Here is an 18859-nt window from a genome sequence, read left to right as displayed (position 1 = left end):
GCTGAGGGCCTCCCACAACAAGGATAGCCCTTTTCAAAGACAGACAGTTCTGAGAGCCTGCAGAAGTGGCCTGTAGAGGAGGAGGAGGTGGAATTTTGTGAATGTGGTTAATTGTCCTAAAGAGGGGGGAGATATGCACTTGAGGAAGAGGTCAGGGAACCGAGTCTAAAAGGGGGAGGAACTATTTACTAAAACCTGATTCCTTAATGACATGCAACAGAGCAGGTGCCTCCATCCTGAAGCCCTCTGTGAAAAGGCCTGAGTATTGGACTAGTTCCCTGTAAAGACTACCATGAACACTCGTTAGTCAGCTTTTCCGTGATAAGGCTGTGTAACAAATAATCCCAAAATCTCAGTGGCTTACAACAGGCATTTATTTCTTTTCAGTAATGGGTCTGTGAGTTGGCTGGACTCATTTGGGCTTGGATCAGGTCTGCTTTCCCCATGTCTCTTCATCCTGGAACTATGGCTACCCTGGATGTACTTACATCATGGAGTAGGCAGGAGCTCCAGAGGCTAAACAAACATTCAAAGCCTCAGTACACTCCCACTTCTGTGCACCCGGTTACATGGCCATGCCCAAAATGAGTGAGGCAGGTAAATATAAGTATATGCCATCCTAAGGAGGAAGAGAGAGTGAATATTGAGTGAATATTTGTTCAAGAAGAATCCAGTCCACCGCAATTACACACACGCAAACACACACACACACACACACACACACACACACATACAGGGCCAGAAACTACTTCAGGAATAGTTCTTGCTCTTCCTACCTGCCCTGGGCTGGTTGGAACAGTCCAACAAAAACATTTCAAAATCACATTTATAAAATTGTTAATATTTATTTCTTTTTGAGAGAGAGAGAGCACGTGCGCAGAGGGAGACACAGAATCCAAAGCAGGCTCTAGGCTCTGAGCTGTCAGCACAGAGTCCGACATGGGGCTCAAACCCACAAATCGTGAGATCATGACCTGAGCCGAAGTCAGATGTTCAACTGACTGAACCACCCAGGCTCCTCCAAAATCACATTGATATATGTGGACACTTCAGACTGAAAGCAACTTTAAATGTCATCTAGTCTTACGTCCGCACCAAGGGAAGCTTTTAGTAACACCTCCAGTGAGGAAGAGATCACTGCCTTCCAGGCAACCCACCCTACACATACACTCTTCTTCTACAATGTGTCTGGGATATCTGTGTACAGCTCGTAGGTATCCTTAGGGATAGCCTTCCCTTCTCCAAGTGAAAGACCCTAAGTTTACTGTCCTCAAAGTCTATGGTTCCAAGTCACAATTTCCCCTAGGCATGTGCCATTTTGTTAACACGCTACTTATGCTCTAACCTCAGCACTGTGCTCAGAGCTCCAAAGCTACAACATTTGTGTAAGCAGAGTGGGGAGGTCCTCCCCCTCATTCCAAGTAAGGATCAACCAGAGAATGACAGGTCATATGTCTTACTCAGATTGAGCTTAAAGTCACCTAGAGTCAAGACATTCTTACATGTGTTGCTAAACCGTTCATCAATCAACTACTTACGGGGCACTTATTATAAGACTTGCATCCTGCTATGCTGGGGATACAGTGATAAACAAAATTCACATACAAGGTCCCGGCTCTCCTGGAGGCTACCTGGAGAAACAGATAATAAGGAAATAAAGTGGCCAAAAAATAAGAAAATTGAAATACATACCATTAAAAAGAAAAGGCATTGATAACATGAGGAGGGAAAAGGGAAAGCTACTTCAGACAGTGGCCGGGAAGCTTCTCTGAAGAGGTGGATTCCTGAAGCTTGGGGAGAGGGCTGGCCCAGAAGAGAGGGACCCTGAGGAAGCAGCTGGGCGGGAAAGGCCTGATGCAAACAGGCCAGGGCGACAGGTGCCTGGTGAGCAGGGAGGGAGGGGCACAGGTCGAAGAGGAGGGGTCAGCAGATCTGGTTAGCAAGCAGAGAAAGGCGTGATGTGACCCGGACCCTGAGCAGCGTCTCCAGCCTCCCGTGTGCATGTATCTGTGCAGTCCTTTGAGGAGGGGAGGCCTGACGGGAGAACTCTACATTTGCCCCAGCTCAGTTTCTCGTCATTAATTGAGGCCAGCCCTTCCGCCAACAAGCCAGCTCTCTGTCACCGCCACTCCCTGCCACCAACACGGGTCAGGCCAGAAGGAAATGTGATGGTAATGAGGCGAACCACAGAGCCCTCAGGCACATCACCTGAGGTAGAAAAGACATAAGATCTTACAGAAGAAATTTAAGAGCAGGGACATCAGGAGCCATGATTTTCAGGACCAAACAGTACCTCTCCCTAAACAGCCAGCTCAATGACTGGGGATAGACCCTGGGTGATGAGCAAAGCCACACCTTCAGGGAAATGCAAGGTGTGCATCCTCACGGGAGGACCCAGAGCCTGTGTGCAATCAGTCAAACGCCCCTGGAGTCTTGTCCAGGAGCAAGAGGACTGTGTGCCCCGCTTCTGTGCTCATGTCGTCGTGACCACCTGCTTGGCAGGCCGCTGCTCTGCTGGGACAGCACTGCTTCCACCTTCTCCGGCAGCCATCGGCGTGGGCCACTGCGTGGGTCTGGCCCATACAGATAGGATGTGTGAGCCCAGAGGCTTACTGAGGAAGTGGAGAGTCCTTCAAGCGCAGCCCAGTTGTCAAAGGGCTTTGGGATCCAGACCCTCGGAGATGAAGGAGAAGCTGTCAGCACAGATAAGACAGAGGAAGTGCTGTGGACAGATTTAGACATCAGGAACTCTCCTCCACATGCACGAAGGTCCTCAGACACACTAGGGGACACCTGCCGATTTGTTACCAATGCAGGTAGCCCTGGGCAGGATTTTTTTTTTTTTTTTTTTTTTTTAGCTCATGGTGTAATTCCTGGGTTTGCATCAGGACACATATATGAGACACATATATATCTACCCCAACAGGCATCTTTTTTTTTTTTCGGTGACTGACCTCCCTCAAGGAGCAAGGAACTCCGGAGAAGGAAGTAAAGACAGAGATGCATACCTGGGGCAGACACAGCTCTTGCAGAGGGCAGTGGTACGCAATGCACTGTGTCCCCAAGGGACGTCCTGTGCCACCATTTGCCTTTCTTGGTCTCCTCTCCCGCCCAGCCTTAGAGGGACTCTGTCCTTCCTCATGTTCTATCCTTGTCCTTCCTAACTTCAGCCTCATGACCATAGCCAAATAACACAAAGACGTCAGCGGTCCGATCCAAATTATTGAGATGGGGGTGTTTCATGCTTATTATCCCCATTTCATTTTTCAGAGGGGAAACAGGTTTCCCATCAATGTGTAGAGCATACTCCTATCTTGAAAACCATAGATATTAATATAATGGGGGAGTGTTTGGACGTGCAGATGTGCGGAGGGGGAAATGTTTGAGAGATGGAGCACAGAGGATTTTTAGGGCTGTGAAAATACCCCATATGACACCGGAATGGCAGATGCCTGTCCCAATCCATAGAATGTACAATAGCAAAGTGAACGCTGATGTAAACCATGGGCTTTGGGTGATAACCATGTGTCGATATGGGTTCATTGATTGCCCAAATGTGCCACTCTAGTGGGGGATGTTGATAACAGAAGAGGCTATGCACGTGTAGGCATAGGAGGTACATGGCAAGGTTCTGTACCTTCTGCTCAATATTGCTGTGAACCTAAAACCTCTCTGGAAAAAAAAAAATCTTTCTTTTTCAAAAGCCTGGCAGGTATCTATCAGACAGTTTACAGTCACCTGAGTTCATTCATTCCCTCAGCCACTTACAGAGACTTTCTACGCGATACTCCTTACCAGAACAGAGTATCAGAATTTAATTAATTTAACATAAGTGATTTAATTTTCTTTCTTCATTCTCTCTCTCTTTTGGCATATCTGCATTTTCTCATTTTTAAAATGAACATATAATGATAATGAACCAAAGAGAAAGAGCTTCAAAGCAAGCCTCCTCCACCCACCAGCCCCTGCTTCCTTTGCCCCAGCTCTCACAACTCCAGCTAGGCACCCTGCTTGAGAACCTGCAGATTCCCACTGTAGCATTCGGCCCTGGAGTTGGCGCACTGCTCCTGATCCTGGTAGCCCCTCCAAGCTCAGAGCAAGTCCCGCCCGGCCTCCCTAGCCCCCCAGGAATCCCCAGGGCTAGGATTTGGGCAGCTGTGCAGACCCTACCATCTCACTGAGGTATTATGGTTCTCAATTCATGCAGCACTGGAGAGGCAGCAAAGGAGATAAACAGAATTTCTGCTCAATGAGTTGATGATAATAATAAATAAGGCCTTTTCTCCGAAGACTTGAAATCTGTTGTCTCATTTCAATGCACAAAATTACTCATTTAAAAACTCCTCCCCACAGACTTGGACTAGGTGGGGATTAGTAACCGTTAACCCCATTTTGCAGATGGGGAAACCAGGGCCCAGCAGGAGCTGGGACTCCCAACCAGTGGCAGAGCAGGTGTCCTGACACCCCAGACAGCACCCGGGTTGGAGAGGGTGCTCTCACCACCTCGGGCTGGCACTGGAGCATGGGACCAGAGAGTCATCGCTGGATCTTCAAGAGCCTGTGCTGAATTCTCCACCTGTCCTTCTAGCTGCTTCCTTCCTCTGACTCTGAGCTCCCTGAGGACCTGTCCTCCCAAGACTGAGCAAACTGAGGACATCTCCTTTGCCTCCCTCACATGGGATGTGCTCAGGACAGGGCCCCCCAAAAGCCCCAATGCTTGGTGATTGGTGATGCACGAATCGGCTGAACCCTGGCAGAATAACTTCTCTGGTTCAGGCTCTTCTATTTGCCAGGGAGGCAGAGGCAGCCATGTGGCTCAGAGCAGGGAGAGGACATCTTTCTCCTGCTCTGCCTTTGACTGTCAGAGCTTCCAGCCTCGGGTAACCATGGTAATCACCAGCATTAACCACAGCAGTGACAGGAGCCTCAGCAGGCCAGCTCTGACCCACTCCCACTGCAGATGGCACACCAGCTTCCTGCAACGTGCAGTCCCCCGGTTTGCATTCTTGTACCCCTGCTGCCTGTGCCCGAGGACTGCAAAGGATGGTCCCTCTCCCAGACCCAGGGGTCGATGCTGGAGGGGGAAATGGACCCCAAGCCTCCTGCACCCTTCGCAGGGGCTGGGTCAGAAGTTTGGGATGTGGTCCAAAATCTTAGTGACCATGTCGGCAGTGGCCAGGGCCTAGGGCTTATGCTTGGGACACCCTGTTTGGTCCTAGCCCTGCCTCTAAAGGGTAGCCACCATCAGCCAGCCACTGTAGATAGCCAGCCTAACCTGGACCTGTGGGGACCTCTCATGGCAGGGTTTAGGGGCATCCACAAACAATCTTCTGCTGCCCTTTACCTAAGGGCCAAGCCAAGAGAGCCACAGCAGAGCTGTTCTTGCCCAAATTTGGGGTCTAACCACCCCCACCGTGCCCATCAGCTCCACCAGCCCCATGTTGAGATGCTGGGAGCCAGCTCTCCTGTCTCCAGGTCTCTAACACCACCTACACATCCTGACAGCCTGGCCTCACCTCATGTCCCCATCCTGCTCTCTCCCATCAGGCACTAAACTACTTTTCCAGGTAGCATAGAGCTGAACCGCTCTCCAGAACCCATGGGCCTGTCCTTTGCAGCTCTGAGGGCCAGACCAGACTCCGCACAGGGAAACAGAAGTGAGGCTCCCTGCGCTTCTCAGGTCTTCAAGTGCTGGGAGCGAAGGACAGCTTCTCTAGGGACCAGCATCCCTGCCCAAGGCCCCAGAGGTTTGCAAGAGGCCAGAGGCTGCATCCCTAGTTCAAGGGCTCTGTGAATGCCTGCCAAACAACGCTAAGGATTCTCGAGTCCGGCTGCTTCTGAGAAACCTTTAAATGGAAAAGGGCAAACGAGTGAGCTTCTCAGGAACCCCGAGCCCTGGCTGCCACCCAGGCCGGTCTGCGGGCCTGGGAGCCCAGTGCTGGGGACGGAGAACGACGTGGCACTCCCTCTAGTGGCAAACGTCCCGCACAGAGCCCGGCGTCTCGCCGGCCAGCCTTCCCGGCAGGGCCCTCTCCCTCTGGGACCGCGCGCGGCCCGCCCTTCCCCTCCCGGGGGCAGGCGGTGACCCGCTCAGCAGTGGGGAGCAGGGGCCCCTCACCTGTGCCCGAGGAAAGACCTCGCAGCGAGGGAGCCAGTCCGGCCTCAAAGCCACTCCCGCCGGGCGTTCACAGCTCCATCCCCTGACCGGGAGAGGCCACCACGCGGCCCTCAGCCTGGGGCCAGTTCCGGGAAGCTGTGTGGTGACCTGCCCGGGTCGGAGCTCTCTGCAAAACACGCGCCCCTGAGCCGCCAGCCAAGCCAAGCGCTCTCGTCCTTCCGGCGCGAACTGCGCGGGCAGCCCCGCAGGGGCCCCTGAGCAGCGTCTCGGGGTCTCCCGCGGCCTCCAGCCCTCCCCCTACCGCGGTGGGTTCTGGCGCCCCACCCACGCGGGGACACACAGTCATCTCTGTGTCCCCAGCACCGCGCACGGTAACCGTCTGTGGAAGTCACACGAGAATGAAGAAATAAAACAGTATTTGCTGTGGCGAAAGATGTTTCTCCACACAGAAGCCCCACAATACCCTCCCTGCGGCCAGGGAGTTGCGCTGGGTCTTGACTGCGAGCACCCTTTCCATAACCCCTTGCACCCTGCTCAGCTCCCAGACAGACCTAGCTCCTTGAGGGTGGAAGCCCATGTCTAACTCTCTCTGGTCAGGGTCCCCAGGAGAAGGCTGAGAGAACGTTTAGGTGGGGGAGGGAGGGGAAGGGAGAGGGGGAGGAGCTATTATTCAGGCCCAATCAAAGCTGCCGCCTGTAAACCCACTCTGATTGGCCTGCTCAGTCATGCGACCCTCAGAGCCAGGGGGGCTCTTACTATAATTTTATTAATCAATTTTAACAGCTTTATTGAGATATAATTCACATATCATACAATTCACCATTTAAAGTGCAATTCAACGGTTTTTGCTACATCCAAAGAGCAGGGCATGGACCACCACCACCAATTTTAGAACACTTTCCTTACTCCCCAAATCTTCATTACTCCACCGCCTCTAGCGGTCATTCTCCATGGCTTCCAACCATCCAGCCCTAGACGGCCACTCCTCTACTTTCTGTCTGCGTGCATGGCCTATTCTGGACGCTTCACATAAATGAAATCGTACAATATGCGTGGTCTTCGGTGACTGGCTTCTTTCACTGAGCATAATGTTTTCAAGGTTCATCCGTGTGGTAGTGTGTATCAGCACTTCATTTCTTTTTATTACCAAATAATATTCCATGGTATGGATAGGCCACGTTTCATTTATCCATTTGTCAGTGGATGGACATTTGGGTTGTTTCCACTTTTAGCTATTACGGATAATTTTATTTTTACAGTAATAAAAAGCAAAACTGCTTGATGCTTTCCCTACTTCCAAAGAGGATATGAGGTCGTTTACCATGAAAATGGCAAAGGGACAATAAAACCTAAGACTATTCACATGGACATTACTATTTAATTTTGAGCTTCCTCTGTGTGTCAGGCAGAGTGCTAGTTACTCTCACAAAACACTATCTGTATTTAACAGAAGTTTTTTGGCTAATGTTTGCATGATAATGGAGACCCAAGTTTAGCTTTAGACTTCTTAGTAACCAAGGCAAAAGAAGAAGTACAAAAAAACCATACATTTTTGGGGCGACTGGGTGGCTCAGTCGGTTAAGCATCCTACTACTGGTTTCAGTTCAGGTCATGATCTCATGGCTTTGTGGGTTTGAACCCCACGACAGGCTCTGTGCTGGCAGTATGGAGCCTGCTTGGGATTCTTTCTCTCTCCCTCTCTCTCTCTGCCTCTCCCCTACTTGTGGTGTCTCTGTCACTCTCAAAATGAATAAATAAACTTAAAAAAATAAAGAAATGTACATCATGAAATTGTCCCATGGTCATCGCTGCTGGGTTGGAAACAGCTCTCTCATCGACTCTTCTAGAATTAGGAGAGCAGAGTTGCCTTCAGTTTTCAATCAGACATAAAAACTTTTTTTTCTTTTTTTCTTTTTTCTTTTTTTTTTTTTTTTTTCGCCTATTCTTGTTTCTCCCACTGTATACAGTTAACCACTGACATCATTAACATGAGTCTCTGGTTTACAGAGCACTTCCATGCGTGATCTCTTTTAATGCAGTGTGGTTACCTGGGCAGTATTACCAGCCCCATCCTGTAGGTCTTTAGTGTTTATTCAACAAACACCTGTTCCAAGTTGAATACTATGCCAGGCCTGGGGTATGTGGTAAACAAGACAGATATGGCATTGCCCTCCCCAAAATCACGACCTAGGGAGGGAAACAGAGAGTGAACAAGAAGAAAACTAAGCAATTCCAAAAGGTGAAATGCTGTAACACAACCGGGAGGGAGCAGTGATGGAGAAGATCAAGGTGGACGGAGAACATACTCACCTGGAGCACTCAGGACAGTCCTCACTACACAGGTAGCTTTTTAGCTATGACCCTAAGAAGGAGCCAGCCACGTGGTCAGAGGGAACATGGTGTTTGCTACAGAGGGGATGGCATGAGCAAGAGCTTTGGGGTGAAAAAGAGGTGGTCCGGGAACGGGGAAAACCATAGCAGCTGGACTGGGGGGGGGGGGGAGGGAAGGGAAGAGGTACCAGATAGGGTTGCAGAGATAACCAGGGGCAGATCAGGAATGGCCTTACTAATCAAGACAAGCAACTTGGCTGGGGTGCCTGGGTGGCTCAGTCGGTTAAGCATCTGACTTCAGCTCAGGTCATGATCTCGAGGTTCGTGAGTTCAAGCCCCGTGTTGGGCTCTGGGCTGATGGCTCAGAGCCTGGAGCCTGCTTCCGACTCTGTGTCTCCCTCTCTGTCTGCCCCTCCCCTGTTCATGCTCTGTCTCTCTCTGTCTCAAAAGTAAATAAATGTTAAAAAAAAAAAAATTTAAGACAAGCAACTTGGGTTTTATTCTCAGTACAATAGGGTGAAAAGTTTTGGAAGAGAGTAATGGGACCCAATGTAAGTTTTGAAAAGACTGCTGTGTGCACAATGATTGGCGAGCAAGAGAAGGCGCAAGAAGCACTGATGGGAAGTCTTAGTGGACTTCAGGGAAGGGATACCTGCCACCGACAAGGTGACACGAGTCCCACTGGACAGAAGGGAGGAGATTCACATAAAATCTGGAAGTAGAATCAACCGGCCTCTCTGATGAAGGCGTAAAGAAGAGGACTCACAGACAGCTCCCAGATACGGTTTGTGGAACTAGGTAAACGCTAATGCCATCTTCTGACATGGGAAAGAGCGTGAGAAGAAAAGAGTGTGGGGAACCGGCTAGAGCTCAGTTAGAGACGTGGATGGTTTTAGAGGCTTATAACACCCATCTGGAGAAGCTATTGGACAGAGGAGACAGTCCTTCCTAGAGATGCAAATTAGGGACTGTCACAATAGAGGTGGCATTTAAAGGCACTGGGTATGGATGAGATCACCTGGGGAGATCTTTGAAGCTTTTGAAGCATTTCTTTATCCCTGTGCCTCCAGGTGCCAAAACAATAAGCCAATTCTGTCAGTTTCGAGGAGAAAAAAACTCACAGATGATTCTGGACATTTGGTGCTGTGTAAATAAAACAGTTTGATTGAGCAACTTTTTCTGCAGTCAATAACGGGTTTGTTTCCACCTGAGGACATAGAGATACACAAGCCATTCCTATCCCCCTGACCAGATGAGAGCAAAGGAGACCGGGACAGCTGGCCAGACTCAAGGTAGCAAGTGGGTTGGCTCCCCAACATGAGGGAAAATGTTCCTACCAAGCAGTTAGGTTGCATGTTAATAAATTTCCACTGCAGCAGAAATGATGTTACAATTCAAACATTACCAACCAGCAACGCACACCAGAATGACATTCTCTGGGTTTTAGGGAAACAGGAGACCGGAGCTCCATGGGTCCATACTGAGTACCAAAAGGAAGGAAGAAGCTTGGCTGGTTTTGACCATCCATATTCCCCCCGTCCCATCCCCCAAATACACCACGACCATCATCATTGCTCTGCTAATGGAAGGCACTGGTTTTGCCCAATACAAATCTACAGAAACACTCCCAAGTTTTATTTTTTTGAAAAATAAGCATTTACTAAAAAATTTGACCATTGAGGAGAAATCTAGATATATTTCTAGATTTCTGAGACACAATCACATTGTTTTCATGATTTTACCAGAAAACCGAGGTGAAAAGAAAAAACCTCTCAAGACTCCCATTCCAGAGGCAAAGACAATTCCAACTTTCACTGTTTACGAACTGAACGCAATGACTCAGGCTTTTCTCTCTGTCACAGGGCCCCTGCCTTGAGGCGGGGTTGGGGGGGGGGGAGTGTGGGCGGCAGACACAGGCTACAGAGGAGGAATTGGCAGAATTTGTTCAGATGTGGCTTTGTCCAATCATTTCTGAATGATGGGGGTGATCCAGATACAAATGAACTAGTGTCAGTTGGGGTTTGGTTGATGGAGGAAAAGAAAGACACTGTCACTACCCAGTCACCAGTTACTGACCATGACGATGAGTCGAGACCCAAGGTGGACAACACGAGAACAGAGGAGAAGAATACCCAGTCCTCGTCTCAGGGACACCAAAGAGCAAAGGAGGCTAAGACACAGGCAGGTGCAAAGTTAACAGCAAAGCCAGCCTGCATGCACGAAAAAGGCCAAGTCATTCAGAATCTGACATCACAGGAGCTCTTAGGGAGACAGTGCTGTGCAGGGCTGTGAGAGCAAGCCACACAGGGCAAGCTGAGAGGATGCTGGAGGACTCGGGAGAGGACAGAGGGTGCACCACCAGCAGTGAATGGGCCCGAGCAAAACTTCAAAGCTGCAAGGTAGGGATCTGTATGGGGGAGGGGGGGGAGGGGTGGCTGTGGCAGCAGGGAGACCAGTGTAGATAAGACGCAGAATGGAAAGGTGGGGACCCAGCAGGCAGAGAGATAAGGTAAGCACCAAGGGGAGGGATAGAGGGGAGTACAGGCTTCTGTCCCCAGGCGGGATCCAATCTGATCCGAAGTCATATATATACATTTTCCCAGCCAGTGATCCCACCTGAAACCCCTCAGTAGGCCCAACTGAACTCTGTCTGGACTCCACATTCACTCTCCAAAAACACACAGGCCAGCTGGCTTAAAGTTGTAATGCATTTTATTAGAACTCAAACCTACTCTCCTTTGCCAAGCTTCAAATCATATAGACATTTTGGAGGAAAGAGAGAGCAGATTAACAAATTGTCTAGTAAATCCCAAAGTAAAGCCCAAGCCCCCTCTCCCCACTCTGATTTCCTAAGATAACTGATTCTCATAAAGCCATGGCATTCACTGCCCACTATTCATCTTTATTTTCAAAGATCACAAGGGGTATACAAAATGCAGGGTGCAGACTACCTCTGACTCTGTTTGGTGAAAGGTTTGCCCCCAAAATAACAAAAACATGTTATTTTATTAAAAAAAAAAATTCAAAGCGTGCATGTTCCAGATTCCCAGTTTGAGTGCCCGTAAAGAGAGACTCAGAAATTTAGTAAATGTGAAACCTTATCCATTTGCCAAAATTCTATTCAGAATACTCATCAGCCCAGCTTTTGGCAGACTTCTGGGTTAAGAGGTCTGGGCCCATAGGAAAGCTGAGAGTGAGGAGGTGCCCCATGGCCTGTGGTCACTCACAGGGCTTGGCGGCAGGGCAGGCGGCAGCCACACGTAGGGGAAGAGGTGGGTGGGTGGGGGGTGCTGGCCTGGCAGGGCTGGAGCTGTAGAGACCTGACCCAAAGAAGGTGACTGAATTACTATGTCCCAAAGACTCATCACTCCGTGCTGATACGGATGTTATAAAGCATCATGATTTTTTGGAAATGGCTCCCAATGTGATTTCATGGATCCAAGTTTTTTTCCTCTTCCCCGCATCCCTCCTGCCGGGCTAGACAACGAAGCTGGTTGCCCAGCGAAGGTGGAAAAAGGCCTCGTAGAAGGTCGCAGAGCAGAGAAGCACCTACCTGAAAACTGAGGTAGAACCTCATCCGATGCTAGTGGAGGGGCTGGAAGAGAGAGAAAAAGTGCAGTGAGGGTCAGGCATGAATTTCTGGTTCTCTTTAGTGGTTGGAACCTCTGCGGGCAGAAGAGAAATTGGTAGGGTCAGCTGACAGGTGTGCAGGGAAACCCCAGCAACAGCAGCTTCCTCCTGACTCCCCAGGGCGCATCTCAGGAAAACCAGAGTGCCCACAGAAAAACCGTCCTTAGGCAAGGTGTTCCCCAAGGCACAGGGCAATAAACTAGAAGTGCCTGAGGAGTGGTCCAGGTGGCCCAAGAGAGCACTGCCTCCTCATCTCCCACTGCCCAAGGAGTGTTGCATAAGGAACGGAGAAGCTTCCTCCCTCCAAGCCCCAGGGTCACTGGCCATGCTCTGCCTGAGCCGAGAACACATACGACAAGTCCCCCCACCCTCAGCAGTGGGTACTTCAGCAGTGGCACTGGTGAAGCCAGAGGCTGCCCCAGGACAGGTGCCCAAGCATGTCAGCCAGAGGCCTAGCAAGCCCATCAAAGCCAGAGATGTGAAGACGTCCTGCGCCTGGGCACCGGGAGATGTCCTCCTGCCCACTTTCCTGGGCAGGAGGAAGAAGAGCAGAAGAGCCCACGTGGAGGGAAGTCACAGACCTGAAGGAGAGTATGCACTTTAATTGCTTTATTTCCTGGGGTGCAGGGAGGGGGCACTCTTCACACTAGAAGAAATCATGCTGCCTTGGGTGGGCAAGGTTAAAGACTGCTCGTACTGGGGGTGGTATTTGTCTTTTTGTTGCCATTACTCTTTTTCCCCGCCACTGGGAGGAAAGCAAAGATGAGACTGGTTCTGGAGGAAAACATTGTAAAGCCTACATTTTCCTGCACTTGTTAATATTTGGGAGTAGCATTTCAGCCCCTTCACCACCTACAGGGTCTAAAGGGCCCATTATGGACAGGCGCACACGGCAACAAAAATCTCAGGACTACGCCACTCGGCACAGTCCCAGCTGTGGCGGCACCTCTGTCCCAGTGCGGGTCCAGCTGTGGAAGGAGGACTCTGCCGGCAGCCACAGGCACACGCAGGGGCCCGGCCCTTCCCAGAGCAGCTCGCAAGGGGTGGGGAATGATGTCCAGCACCAGCCAAGCCTTCAGCTCAAGGAGGAGTGAAGTTCCAGGCCGGAAAATAAGAACAGACTCCAGTGTATAATCTGGAGAGACTAGCTCAAGTTTCCACAGGAAAACAGCAGCTCAGTGGGTCGTCCCACATGGGACATTCACAGCAAGATAACTTCAGCGGCAGCACCCACCCACTAAGCCAGGCTGGACCCCCAGGGAAACAAAGGCCGCTGATTCCCCAGAAGTGCCAGCCCCCTTGCTCTCCCCTTCCCCAATCTCCCACTGATGCCATAAGATAATGCATTCAAAAGCACATCGTAAACCGCAAAGTGCTATACTAAAGCTGGCATAATTATTAATATTAGCACTGGGTTGTCGTTTTTTTTTTTTTCTTTTCAAGGGAGAGAGAGATGCCAGTATTTGTGCATTGATAAATCATAAAAGGCTTCCTGCCTGAGCCTTCTCCCCTTGTTTCTTTGTCTGTGAACTACTCAATCCTACCAAATGAGTCCTTTTATTGGAGATGTTGTTCATCAGGGTGGACAAACAGCTCCTGCCTGTCCCAGCACTGGGGCCACGGGAGGCCTTTGTCAATACCTGCCCCGTGGGACTGCGCAGGACCAGAAGACATGCCACCTTTGCGCTGATGTGGAAAAGAAGAGGTGAGCGGTGTGACTTTTAAGGAGACTACCACTCATCGCCCGCATGTGAACCTCACCCTGGAGGATTTTCAGTCAGTTTCTTCTCATCTCCTAACCCTGCCGGTGTCCATTCCGAGCTCCAGATGTGTTCAGTGAAACAGTGCTTGGCTGATCAGCTAGTAATTGCTCAACAGCCGATAGGCTCCTCAAATCCATAAATCAGTGCCTGGGCTCAAAGCCCAGATCTTGGAGGGGAGATGTTAGACTCCGAGGCAGGAGGCCTGAGTTCTGGTCCTTAATGGCCACAAGTTTCATGTGAGACTTTGGAAAAGTCCTCTCCCTGTTTCAGACTATAGTGTCTTCATCTATAAACTCAAGAAAGGGGATAAAAGAATTTTTGAGGGTGTGAACCCACACTCCAGGATTCCATCTATCCACCTGCTCGCCTGGACAATGTGAACAAAACAAACCCAGATAAAATAATGTCCAACAATTTAGCAAAAAGAACAGCCCTATTCTTAATGAGATTCCAATGAGGTTAAGACTGATTTTTATTAGATTTTGCAAGTATTTAATGGTATTAGACTATTGTTGGTGGGATGATTAAAAATCGCGAGTGAAATGTAAGTAAATGATTCATTTAAGTCTGGATCTAAAGAAGTAACAGAGCCACCAGAAGGACCAGAGTGTGGCCAAGCAGCGGAGACAAGGGGCTGGCAGGAAAATGGGTCCCGGGCGGCAGGGAATGCACCGTGAGCCTTTCCATCTGCAGCCTCGAGAATGAGAACAAAGAACAAGTGATGAATCCAGGTCTTTGAACCCTGATGGTGACCAATACATGTGTATCTCTGACTCACATGGAATCGGAATTTTCAAAACCTTACAACACAATTAATAGTAAATTCACAGTCAGCATATTTTCACTTCGAGTGTTTGATGATTTGAAATGTCCTGCCTTGACTTACTTATTCTTCCCATGCACATACATGCACACACTCCTTAATCACAATAGCACAGGGCCGAGCAGCTTCCCAGACTCTCCCGTGGGACGTCACAGCATAACGTTTGGAACATGGCGGGGTGCTCCATTTCACAAGCGTTAGCAATGATGTGATGATGATGGCGGCGGTGGTGGCCGTGATCACAACGATCACAAGGAAAATAGAGAACGTGAATCGGGGAGACCTAGCCTGGATGAGAAATCAGGGAGTCCTTCCCTGAGGGGGTGACGTCTTGACAAGCAAAGAGGAAAGAAGGGCCCCCACCTCCACTTGCAGGCAGACCAGCGTGGCTACAGATTGGCTGCCAGAAGAAACTGCCATGGTGTGATCCTAAGTTTGTCGGGAGCTTCTCCCAGCAGCTGTCTCTATCCACGCTTTGAACTTCACCCCTTCTTATTGAGTGTCTAGCCTCACCTCACCTTTCCAACCTGCATCTCAGCAATGGTGAATGTAGGATCCCCTGGAAACTGATTTTAGAAATAAATCTTCAGTGTGAGTTTGTTTTCAGGGAATCTGTCTCTTTCTCTAATAGCAACATATTTAATCATGAGCAACCCCATGAAGCTAGTAGCATCAGAATCCACACTGAACATGTAAAGAGGCTGGGGCAGGCATGAACTGGATAACTGAGTGCTCTTTTAAAGAAGAGGAAACTGGCACATAGGAAGGCAAAACACCATGCCCATGTTCATGTAACCTACAGTAATTTGCAGGACTGAGATATAAACCCAAGTCTGTCTATCTCCCAGGACTGGGTGTTACAATAGTGTCTCACTCTCAATACACTTTATTCTAAGGGTATGAGGCTTGCCCACAGAGCTGTGAGCTCTACAAGGTCAAAAACATTACCTGTTTTGTTCATTGCTCTATCCTGTAGCACAGGACTTGGCTAGGGTGTTAGGTAGCACCTCACCAAATATTCATTGACTGAGTGAAGAAATGAGTGAATGAATTCTGTCTCCTTCAGGAGGTGCTAAAGGAAATGAAGAGGAATGTGTTTCTGTGGTGCTTATACATATATGAAGGAGAAAGATGGTTGAAGCATGGTTTTTAGCAACTCAATTAGGAGAGATTTAAACAAGAAACAGCAAGCCCTTCAAGTATTCATACACAGGGTATTCCATAACACTTATTGGTATTTTACATGATCAAAGAGGCTGGGAAGAAAACAGGGGATGGTAAGATACCCTAGAGATGAATGCAAAGGAAACTACTGTCATCCTTAAGCTGGAGGGACAAAGAAAATCCAGAGTCACCTGAGCTAGGGGCTGGGGTCACCCAACAGAGGCTGAAAACCACAGTGAGCCAATCAATGAGGAGCTGGGGCCGCGAAACTTGCAGCCTCTGCCAAGCACTCTATCAACTCAAGGCAAAGGGAAAAGGAGGGAAATGCATAGGCTTCTCCCTTCTTGCCTTCAGTCTCCCTCCAGTGTTTCTCTTTGACGAAACCCAAGGGAAGTCCGCTGACAGGGGGGCCTCGGAAAGCAGCCATGTCAACATCCCATGATACACAGCTGGACAGGGGATGGAGGAAACAGGCTCTGGGGCAGCACAGGGGCTAATCCTAAACCAAAGATTTTAAAACTATCTCTGGGCAGAGGAGAGGTTAATCTTCTTCGTAGATTTCTTACAAGATGGCAGACCCGGGAAGAACAGGAGGGAGACATTTGGAAGAAGCGTGAGAAGCAACCACCTCTCAGTGTGGAATCCCTGGCTGAGATAGTTGAAAGATGCAGGTTTGGTGGGGGGTGAAGGAGGGGGGCTAGCTTTAGTGTGAGACGTTTTCTCTCATTCACATGAGGGCACGGCTTCCTGGGAGGCCCACTGCCAAGGGTGCCTGTCTGTTCAGGAACACAGCCTCCAGCTCATCCATTCAGCCCCCATGTCCCAGGGAGAATGGCCCCTCAGCCATGAGACTAGTTGATTTAAGGGAGTGAGCTCTGTGGTCTGAGTAAGGATCCACTGTTCTGATCAGTCTAAGTGTCCTACTGTTCCACAAAGGATTCCCCAAACCAAATCATAGAAGACAGATTGACTACCAAGGCTACAAGGACCCTGTGAGCCCCTGCATGACCCCATCCCACTCCCCACCCCTACCTCATACTCTAAATAAAGTAATTGAGGGCCAGGAGTTGAAAGAGGCTTCACCATGGTCATATTGTGATGTAACAACAGAGTCAGAATATCAGCTCAGGTCAGGGTTCACAGAAGGGCCAAAAGAGGCATGATGTATGGTGTGTGTGTGTGTGTGTGTGTGTGTGTGTGTGTAAGTTTGAAATGGAATGCCTCACACCAATATATAGTGAAAGATGGTAAGCTTTATTTCACAAAGAATCAGTGTTAGAGTAAACTGAGTGATCTGATTGAGAATGATCATACTTGGCACATTAATCTGAATTTTAAAATACAAAGTGGTTAATACTTACAAATTATATTCAATAGAGCTTTTTTTTTTTAAGGTTTATTCCTTTTTCAGAGACAGAGAGACAGAGTGTGAGAGGGGGAGGGGCAGAGAGAGAGGGAGGCACAGAATCCGAAACAGGCTCCAGGCTCTGAGCTGTCAGCACAGAGCCCAACGCAGACCCGAACTCACGGACGGCGAGATCATGACCTGAGCTGAAGTCGGACGCTTAACCGACTGAGCCACCCAGGAGCCCCCATATTCAATAGAGTTTTATATTTTATTGTTGAAGGTATTGAAGAAGCCAAAAGACCTTTTCAGCCCCCAGTTGGCGGTGTCTCAAAACATGCAAGAGATAGTTAATGTGCCCTGGCCTTGGGACATGTCCTGGAAACCACTTTTAAAAATAAATCTCTAGGGAGTGCCTGAGTGGCTCAGTCAGTTGAGCTTTCAGCTCGGTTTTGGCTCAGGTCATGATCTCAAGGTTTGTGAGTTCGAGCCCTGTGCTGACACCATGGAGCCTGCTTAGGATTCTCTCCCTCCCTCTCTCTGCCCCTCCCCCACTCACTCTGTCTCTTTCTCAAAATAAATAAACTTTAAAAAGTAAAAAACTAACAAATCTCTAGAGGGGTTTCCAGTAGGCCTCGGCTGCTAAAACTGGGACAGACATGCTATTCCTGGTCAGGGTTCCTGTCCCAGTCTTGCCAGGCGGTAACTGCGGTAGGAAGAAGGAGGTGTTAGATGCGCTAGCTCACCTCCACTCTACACTACAGTCTTATCTCAGCTCAGAATGAACTATATGCCCAGCACCACCAGGCTCACCAAGGACGTGGACAAAAAGCACTTGATCTTGCTTCGAGACGGAAGGACACTTATTAGTTTTATAAGAAGCATTGATGAATTTGCTAATTTAGTGCTACTTTTCAGACTTTGGAGCATATTTATTGGGTAAAAAAGTACAGTGATATTCCTCAAGGGATTTTTGTGGTCAGAAGAGGAAATGTGGTCCTACTAAGAGAAACAGACTTGGAAATGCAGAGCGATACACCCCGCCAGCAAGTGTCCGTTGAAGAAATCCTGGGAGAACAAAGGGTAGAGGAGCAGACCAGGCTCTGAAGGATCAGGGTCTCTCCATTCCTCAGGCAGATACCCTCAATGAGCATTAAGTCAGTTAGTTTCTCAGAGGCTATTGCTCTTGGGGAGAAGGGGCAGTCACTGAATGAAAATGACATCTGGCCACCTCACACATTTGACTGGAAACTGTAGAGTTTTGAAAACTCATTTTTATTTTGATTCTTTCATATGTGCATCATGAAGAAATCATGTGGATTTTTTCCCCCTTTTTAATGGCAAGACCATTGTTTAAAAAAAAAAAAAAGTGGCTGGGGCACCTGGGTGGCTCAGTCGGTTAAGCGTCTGACTTCAGCTCAGGTCATGATCTCACAGTCCGTGAGTTCGAGCCCCGCATCGAACTCAAACCCCACTGTCTGTGCTGACAGCTCAGAGCCTGGAGCCTACTTTGGATTCTGTGTCTCCCTCTCTCTCTCTGCCCCTCCCCTGCTCAAGCTCTGTCTCTCTCTGTCTCAAAAATAAATAAAAACATTAAAAAAAATTTTTTTTTCAAGTGGCATGGGCTCCTTTCACACATCACTATGGAGCCAGCAACTACTTCTTCATATTACTCTTCTTGTCCC

General features: G+C 49.1%; 1 long non-coding RNA gene and 1 pseudogene across 1 annotated transcript; one reads left to right on the top strand and one right to left on the bottom strand.

The window, feature by feature from the left end:
- Positions 1 to 356: 356 nt before the first annotated feature.
- On the bottom strand, positions 357 to 1635 carry LOC122467019. Its single transcript, XR_006292818.1, has 2 exons — positions 1539 to 1635; positions 357 to 619 (listed from the first exon to the last, which is right to left on the bottom strand). It is a non-coding gene; the product is annotated as an uncharacterized LOC122467019 (long non-coding RNA).
- A 16320-nt stretch (positions 1636 to 17955) lies between these two features.
- On the top strand, positions 17956 to 18331 carry LOC122467018 (annotated as a pseudogene).
- Positions 18332 to 18859: the final 528 nt, after the last annotated feature.

Source organism: Prionailurus bengalensis, chromosome A3 (assembly GCF_016509475.1).
Source record: "Prionailurus bengalensis isolate Pbe53 chromosome A3, Fcat_Pben_1.1_paternal_pri, whole genome shotgun sequence".
In the NCBI taxonomy this organism is placed as follows: domain Eukaryota; kingdom Metazoa; phylum Chordata; class Mammalia; order Carnivora; family Felidae; genus Prionailurus; species Prionailurus bengalensis.
This window is presented reverse-complemented; position numbering and strand designations above follow the sequence as displayed.